General features: G+C 38.9%; 1 protein-coding gene and 1 non-coding gene across 14 annotated transcripts in view; one reads left to right on the forward strand and one right to left on the reverse strand.

Annotated features, from left to right (window-relative positions):
- NRXN1 (neurexin 1) overlaps nt 1-6,000 on the reverse strand; it is a 1,134,059-nt gene that overhangs the window by 216,058 nt on the left and 912,001 nt on the right. The window lies entirely within an intron of this gene.
- Nucleotides 2,761-2,867, forward strand: LOC144219372 (U6 spliceosomal RNA). Its single transcript, XR_013331385.1, has one exon. It is a non-coding gene; the product is annotated as a U6 spliceosomal RNA (small nuclear RNA).

Here is a 6,000-nt window from a genome sequence, read left to right on the forward strand (position 1 = left end):
CTACATAAAATTTATATTTCCCATACAGAGTTAATACAATAAATGCCAGGCACTATGATAAGCATGCAGGTGGCCTCATTTATTATTTGATAGCAACTCTTTCAACAAGTTTTATTCCTGTTTTACAGGTAAGAAAACCAAGGTTTAGGAATATTAATTAAATCTTCCAAAGATCACACACAATTCTGTCTACTCTTTCCCAGTCTTGCGCTGACATGCCCAGGGGTGAAAATTTCTACTTTTCCATCTGGATGATATCCTTAATGGCATAGTCACTCCTGTCTATGAAGACAGCCCCAAACATCTCTCAATTCCCTTGCTCCACTAACAGAAGAAGCTGCTCTGAATACAGTGAAAGACAAATAGCAGGATGTGGAGCTTTCAGCAGAAGGAGCAAAAATGTTCTTTCTTCACCTTCTGCTCCTCAGAAGGCCCAACAAGAAACAGCCAATGAAAACAGAATCCATAGTCCCTATGAGTTTCTCAGAGCTTGGAGGACTGATCTAGCTCCTCAAGCGGGAGAAAGGACAAAAGATTAGGGTTGAAATCCTAACTAGAAATTAAGGAGAGTAGCCTCTACTTAAGCAGTTCTCAAAGTGTGCTAACGGATGCTGCTACCTAACATGTACCACATGCTACCTCAATGGAATAGAAAACTATGCCAAAACAAACCAACAAAGACAAAAACAACAAAGCATTCTGGAGTTGAATAAATTTAGGAAGCTGTAGGTGGAATCAATTTCAGCTTTATTATTTTCATTATTAACCATGTATATGCTAATTAGCATACAGACTCCAAAAGGTCATTGAGACCAATGACCATATGCTGAGATCTTTGGGACATTCTGCATTATGTATCCTCCAGGTGGAGACTTTAAAGGAGTGGCTGCAGTTGAAGACAGCTGGTGGAGCCTTCAGGGATTTGGGATCCTGGCCAATCCTTTTCCGGATGTAAAGACTAACAATATTTAATACCAAAATGATCAGAAATATTTTTGCATAAACATTGCCCATTTTATGGGCGCCTGGGTAGCTCAGCTTTGGCTCAGGTCATGATTTCGGTCATGTTGAGTTTGAGCCTGACGTCAGACTCTGAGATGACAGCTCAGAACCTGAAGCCTGCTTCAGATTCTGTGTCTCCCTCTCCTCTTCCCTTCCCTGACTCATGCTCTGTCTCAAAAATAAATAAACATTATAATTTTTTTTAAAAAATTGCCCACTTTATTTAACTTAAATATGTCTTTATTGGTACCATCATAAGAGAAGCTTATTCCTTCCTGCAAACATTTTTCAGACATCACTTGGACACCTTTGATATTCATTTTAATTTTGCAGTGTTCTAGAATTATTTGGATGTAAATATTCAATGGAGTAAAATTTGAGAAATTTGCAAAAATGTGCTTCTCAGCTGGTGTTGAAAAGCTGTAAGCACATTCATTGTAAATCTTTAAGAAAATGGTATTTATGTAGCTCCTTCCTGACTTCATTAATCATTGACACTTTTGTCCTGGAGCATTCTGAGAGCCTAGGGTTTCAAGGACTCTCCCTTGGACTACCACTGACAAACAAACCTTACTTTTGAGTTATTGATTGTGGATAATGAATTAGTGTTTTCTTTGGTCAATGTGTATCTTCAAGAAGTAACCAGTCATGTAATCACCAGCCAAGCCCAATGTTGAAATAGTTACTACTTCCCATGTTAGGTTTGGGTGTCATAAAGATGGGAGTGACCCTCCTTGGGGACAGGAACCTTGGCTTGTACATCTTTCTGTGATCCCTAAAGTGCTCTGCACAGAATTGACACTAAGCTCAATAAATGTTTTTTTCAATAAAGGAAGAAAGGCTCTGTTGCCACTTATAGTACAGAACAGTTTTCATCTTCAAAGCCCTTTATTCACAATAATTCAGCTATTTACATTTTGCTGATGGGTAAAGTCTGAAGAGGCTAAATGGGCTGTTAAAGGCCAGAGAGAGTAAACCCCTGCCTGTCAGGAATTAAAAATTTGCAATTACTGATTTCTACTCCTATGCCCAAGGCTTTATTCAGGGGGAGGAGGGGAGGAGAAAAGGACAAACATCTAACAAAGGCCTAGTTGATATTGGTTAGTCTACTGTTAGGATAAGTCAATAGTAGTTAAAGAAATAAATGGTCCCAACAGCTCTATTGAACAGGTATGAACAAAAAGCTCTATTTGTGGTAGTTTTGAGCAAGTGTGTGTCATCAGCTTTGATACATATAATGATGCAGAATTACCTATTCCCACCTGCAGTTCTAAAACAACTTCCAGGTGCCATGTACTGTGTACATAGGAATTGAAATACATTTAACCTAAACTTTCTTTTGCTCTTGCAAAAGAGTGCTAATTGTATAGATCCAAGGTCAGTGGGAACATCATAATTTCAAAATAGACATTAAGGCATTGAAAAATCCATGGAACTGAACTTCAAATTAAAGTACACATAGAGACAGTCAGGTATGTGCAGTTATGCTACTTCATATGTTTCTTCATGAGCTAGTTCACACCCTAAACTCTTACCTCCTTAAAATATCTTGGGGCACCTGGCTGGCTCAGTCGGTTAAGCGTCCAACTTCAGCTCAGGTCATGATCTCATGGTTCGTGGGTTCGAGCCCCACATCGGGCTCTGTGCTGACAGCTAGCCCACAGCCTGGAACCTGTGTTCGGATTCTGTCTCCCTCTCTCTCTGACCCTCCCCTTCTCATCCTGTCTCTATCTCTCTCTCAAAAATAAATAAAACATTGTGCTCACTTCGGCAGCACATATACTAAAATTGGAACGATACAGAGAAGATTAGCATGGCCCCTGCGCAAGGATGACATGCAAATTTGTGAAGCGTTCCATATTTTTAAGAAATGGGCAGAAGATATGAACAGACACTTCTCCAAAGAGGACATCCAGATNTAAATAAAAGATTAAAAAGATTTTTAAATATCTTATTTTGCTGTGAACTGCAGGACAAGACAAAAAGGAACGACTTCTTGGTCATATATTGCTTCAGTTCTCAGCTGTGTTTCCCTATATTCCTTGGAGACCTTGACTTTCTCAGAGTAGCTTCCTACAAGGAAAAAGCGATAAAAGAATCTAGTATCTATAGATCTTGTAAGACAGTATGGAGAGAAGTCCAGTGAGACAGAAAGTCAGAGAAGTTCTAAACCTCTGGCTTTATGGGCTCTTCTTCCTTGCTGTAGACTTCTCTCTACCCTGATAAGATCTATACAATTAAAGCCTTAAGAGATGACTGTCTTTTACTCTCAAAGCAACATTTGATAGGATAAAAAAGAACATATTCCCACCTAGCTGATGACATTTATAGTGTGCCTAACATTGTACTTAGTTTGGAAGCTGATATTGTACGGAGAGGGCAGAGGTAGTACCAGGGAGGTACTGAGGATATTGCTAATTAGGACCAAGAGTATAAGGACTGATCTAAGATGAATACCCAGTGGTGTTAGGTGTCAGATGCAAGTAGCAAAGAATGCTGCTTTATGAAATTGGATGTAACAAATTCCCATGCAGCTGGCTTAAGATTGGACTGGCAGGTAATAGGCATGAAATAGCTGAAGATATAGGGGAAATGGCTGAGGCAAGCTATTGGAACAGGGCAGGACTAACGTCCACAGGAACTCCTTGTTCTTAGGTTATACGTAAGGATTGGGAATGGGTCTCAGCACAATTTACAACATGTAGGTCGCTGACAAGTGGGCAATCTAGATTGCAGAAGAGATCAAAACAGAAGTTAATGGAAGAAAGTTTGTTAGATGAGAACAACTACTGAAAATCCTCCAGAGGAATTAACTGTGTTAATAACTTGAGTGGAGTAGATATACCACACCACCACACCCATAGTCTTCACCAGCCTACAGGGTGCTATATGGACTTTTCTCTACTTCTCCATGTGCACAAGGATCTGTTGAAATCCTAATAATTTTTAGATTCTGATCCAAAGTGACAATTGAGGAAAAAGTTAGGAAGTCAGTTGATGGCCTGGAAAAGAAAGCTAAATTAAAGCTATGATCAAGGGAGAAGGAAAATCTGTTTGAGGCCAGGTAAAGAAAGGCTTTCTCTTGGGGGAGGCCTTATAACCACATAAATGCTCAAGAGGTCATAGATTTTTAGAGCAGGAAGTGTCTTAGTTACCACCTGAACAAAAATTTGCTATTTACTGAGAGGGAAACTGAGGCTTTGCAGAATTATTTTACCAAATCACACATCTCACTGGCAAAGCCAAGACTTGACAACACTGCTTTGCTCATGTCTTGAACTCCTCTTTATTTTGGAAACCTTCAATGAAGCAGAACACCTAATAAGAGTGAATTAGGAACAGGTACAGCTGGAGCCTTCTCTTGCCTGGCTACTTGAAAGTAATTAAATATTAAGTCTGATTCAAACAGAGAAGGCCACTCTGGTATATTCTGGGAAGATGAACATCTAGATACAGAAAACTTATACTCTGAAGGCAAAGAATTTCATAGTCCAAAATTAAGTCAACTGGTCAAGGAATATCACTTGTGTGTTCTGAATTTAGAACTATAATTTTTTTTGAAAAGCAATAAAAAGTGCTTTGAGATATAGCTGCCCAAACTAATCAAAAATAATTGGTGGAGTGCTGGGGTGGGTGAGTCAGTTAAGCATCCAACTGTTGGTTTGGGTCCAGGACATGAACTCATGGTTCATGAGATAAAGCCCCATGTCCAGCTCTGTGCTGATAGAGTAAAACGTACTTGGAATTCCCTCTCTCTCAGCCCCTCGCCAGCATGCTCTCCCTCAAAATAATTAAATAAATAAATAAATAAATAATAGTTTGAAAAATCATAGTACCAAGATAAGAGGTCTTTCCTTACCTACCACATTTCTAACCAAGGAACATGGTCACCATTAAAGATATTATGCAGAACTGATTCAATAAAGACTCCAGGTGGTAGAAAATTGAATGAAATTTCTTACAATGTCAGTGCCTTGTCATGGAATGGGTTCCACAGCATGGTACACAAACCACAAGCAAAACTCTATTAAGAAAACCTCACCATGAGAGGCAAACCATGAGAGACTCTTGAATGCTGACAAAAACTGAGGACTGATGGATGTGGGGGGGAGGGGATGCGCATGGAGGAGGATACTTGTGGGGATGAGCACTGAGTGTTATGCAGAAACTAATTTGACAATAAACTATTTGTAAAAAAAAAAAAAAAAAACCTCACCATGCTTCAAGCAGTCATTTGATAAAATGTAGACCAAGTGTTGATTAACAGCCTGAGAAACAAATGAGCAGATTGTAGGAGGCAGTTTCCCAGCCCCATCCCGAAAGTAAGACACTGGCACAACCCTCAGAAGTCACTGCTTTTTCCCAATCCTCTTTCTCTCACCACACATATTTTCCTTTTAAATCTCCTAGCTGAAAACATTATTAATGATGTCTACTTTACCCCTTTTACACCCACAAACTCAATCTAGAGTTGCCTATTTTGTGATATCATCCTTGATAAAAGAGTCCAATGGCATTAGAAAATTCTGACATAACACAGCTGATATACACCTGGCAGGTAATTGCTAAAACACCAGAAGAGATGGATGTCTAACCTATTCCTAAAAATCTGAGCACACAATACATCTCTCCTCTGCTATTCCTCCCCCTTCACCAACAATTCCTGCTAGTTCGTTGGGGTGTTTTGGATGAGAAAGCAAAAAATATTACACTCCAGAATATAATGTGGGCTTCTCTTTCCAATCCTAAGGCTGTCATTTGCAGTTGCAAGGCAACATGCTTACTATTATTTAAGATGAGGCTGAATTCTTTGTATTAAACAGATGTATTGATTCATTTGTTGAATAAATATTTATTGAGGTACTCTACTATTCACTGAGTAAACTGGTAAAATAAAAAAAAAAACACACAGCTATTAAGAAACATTTTTCTACAAGTCATTACAAGAGATTTAAGCAGCTATAATAAGGTAGATAAGGGTAGAAGAAATGTTTTAGG

This window comes from Crocuta crocuta, unplaced genomic scaffold (genome assembly GCF_008692635.1).
Source record: "Crocuta crocuta isolate KB4526 unplaced genomic scaffold, BGI_CrCroc_1.0 scaffold118, whole genome shotgun sequence".
Taxonomy (NCBI): Eukaryota; Metazoa; Chordata; class Mammalia; order Carnivora; family Hyaenidae; genus Crocuta; species Crocuta crocuta.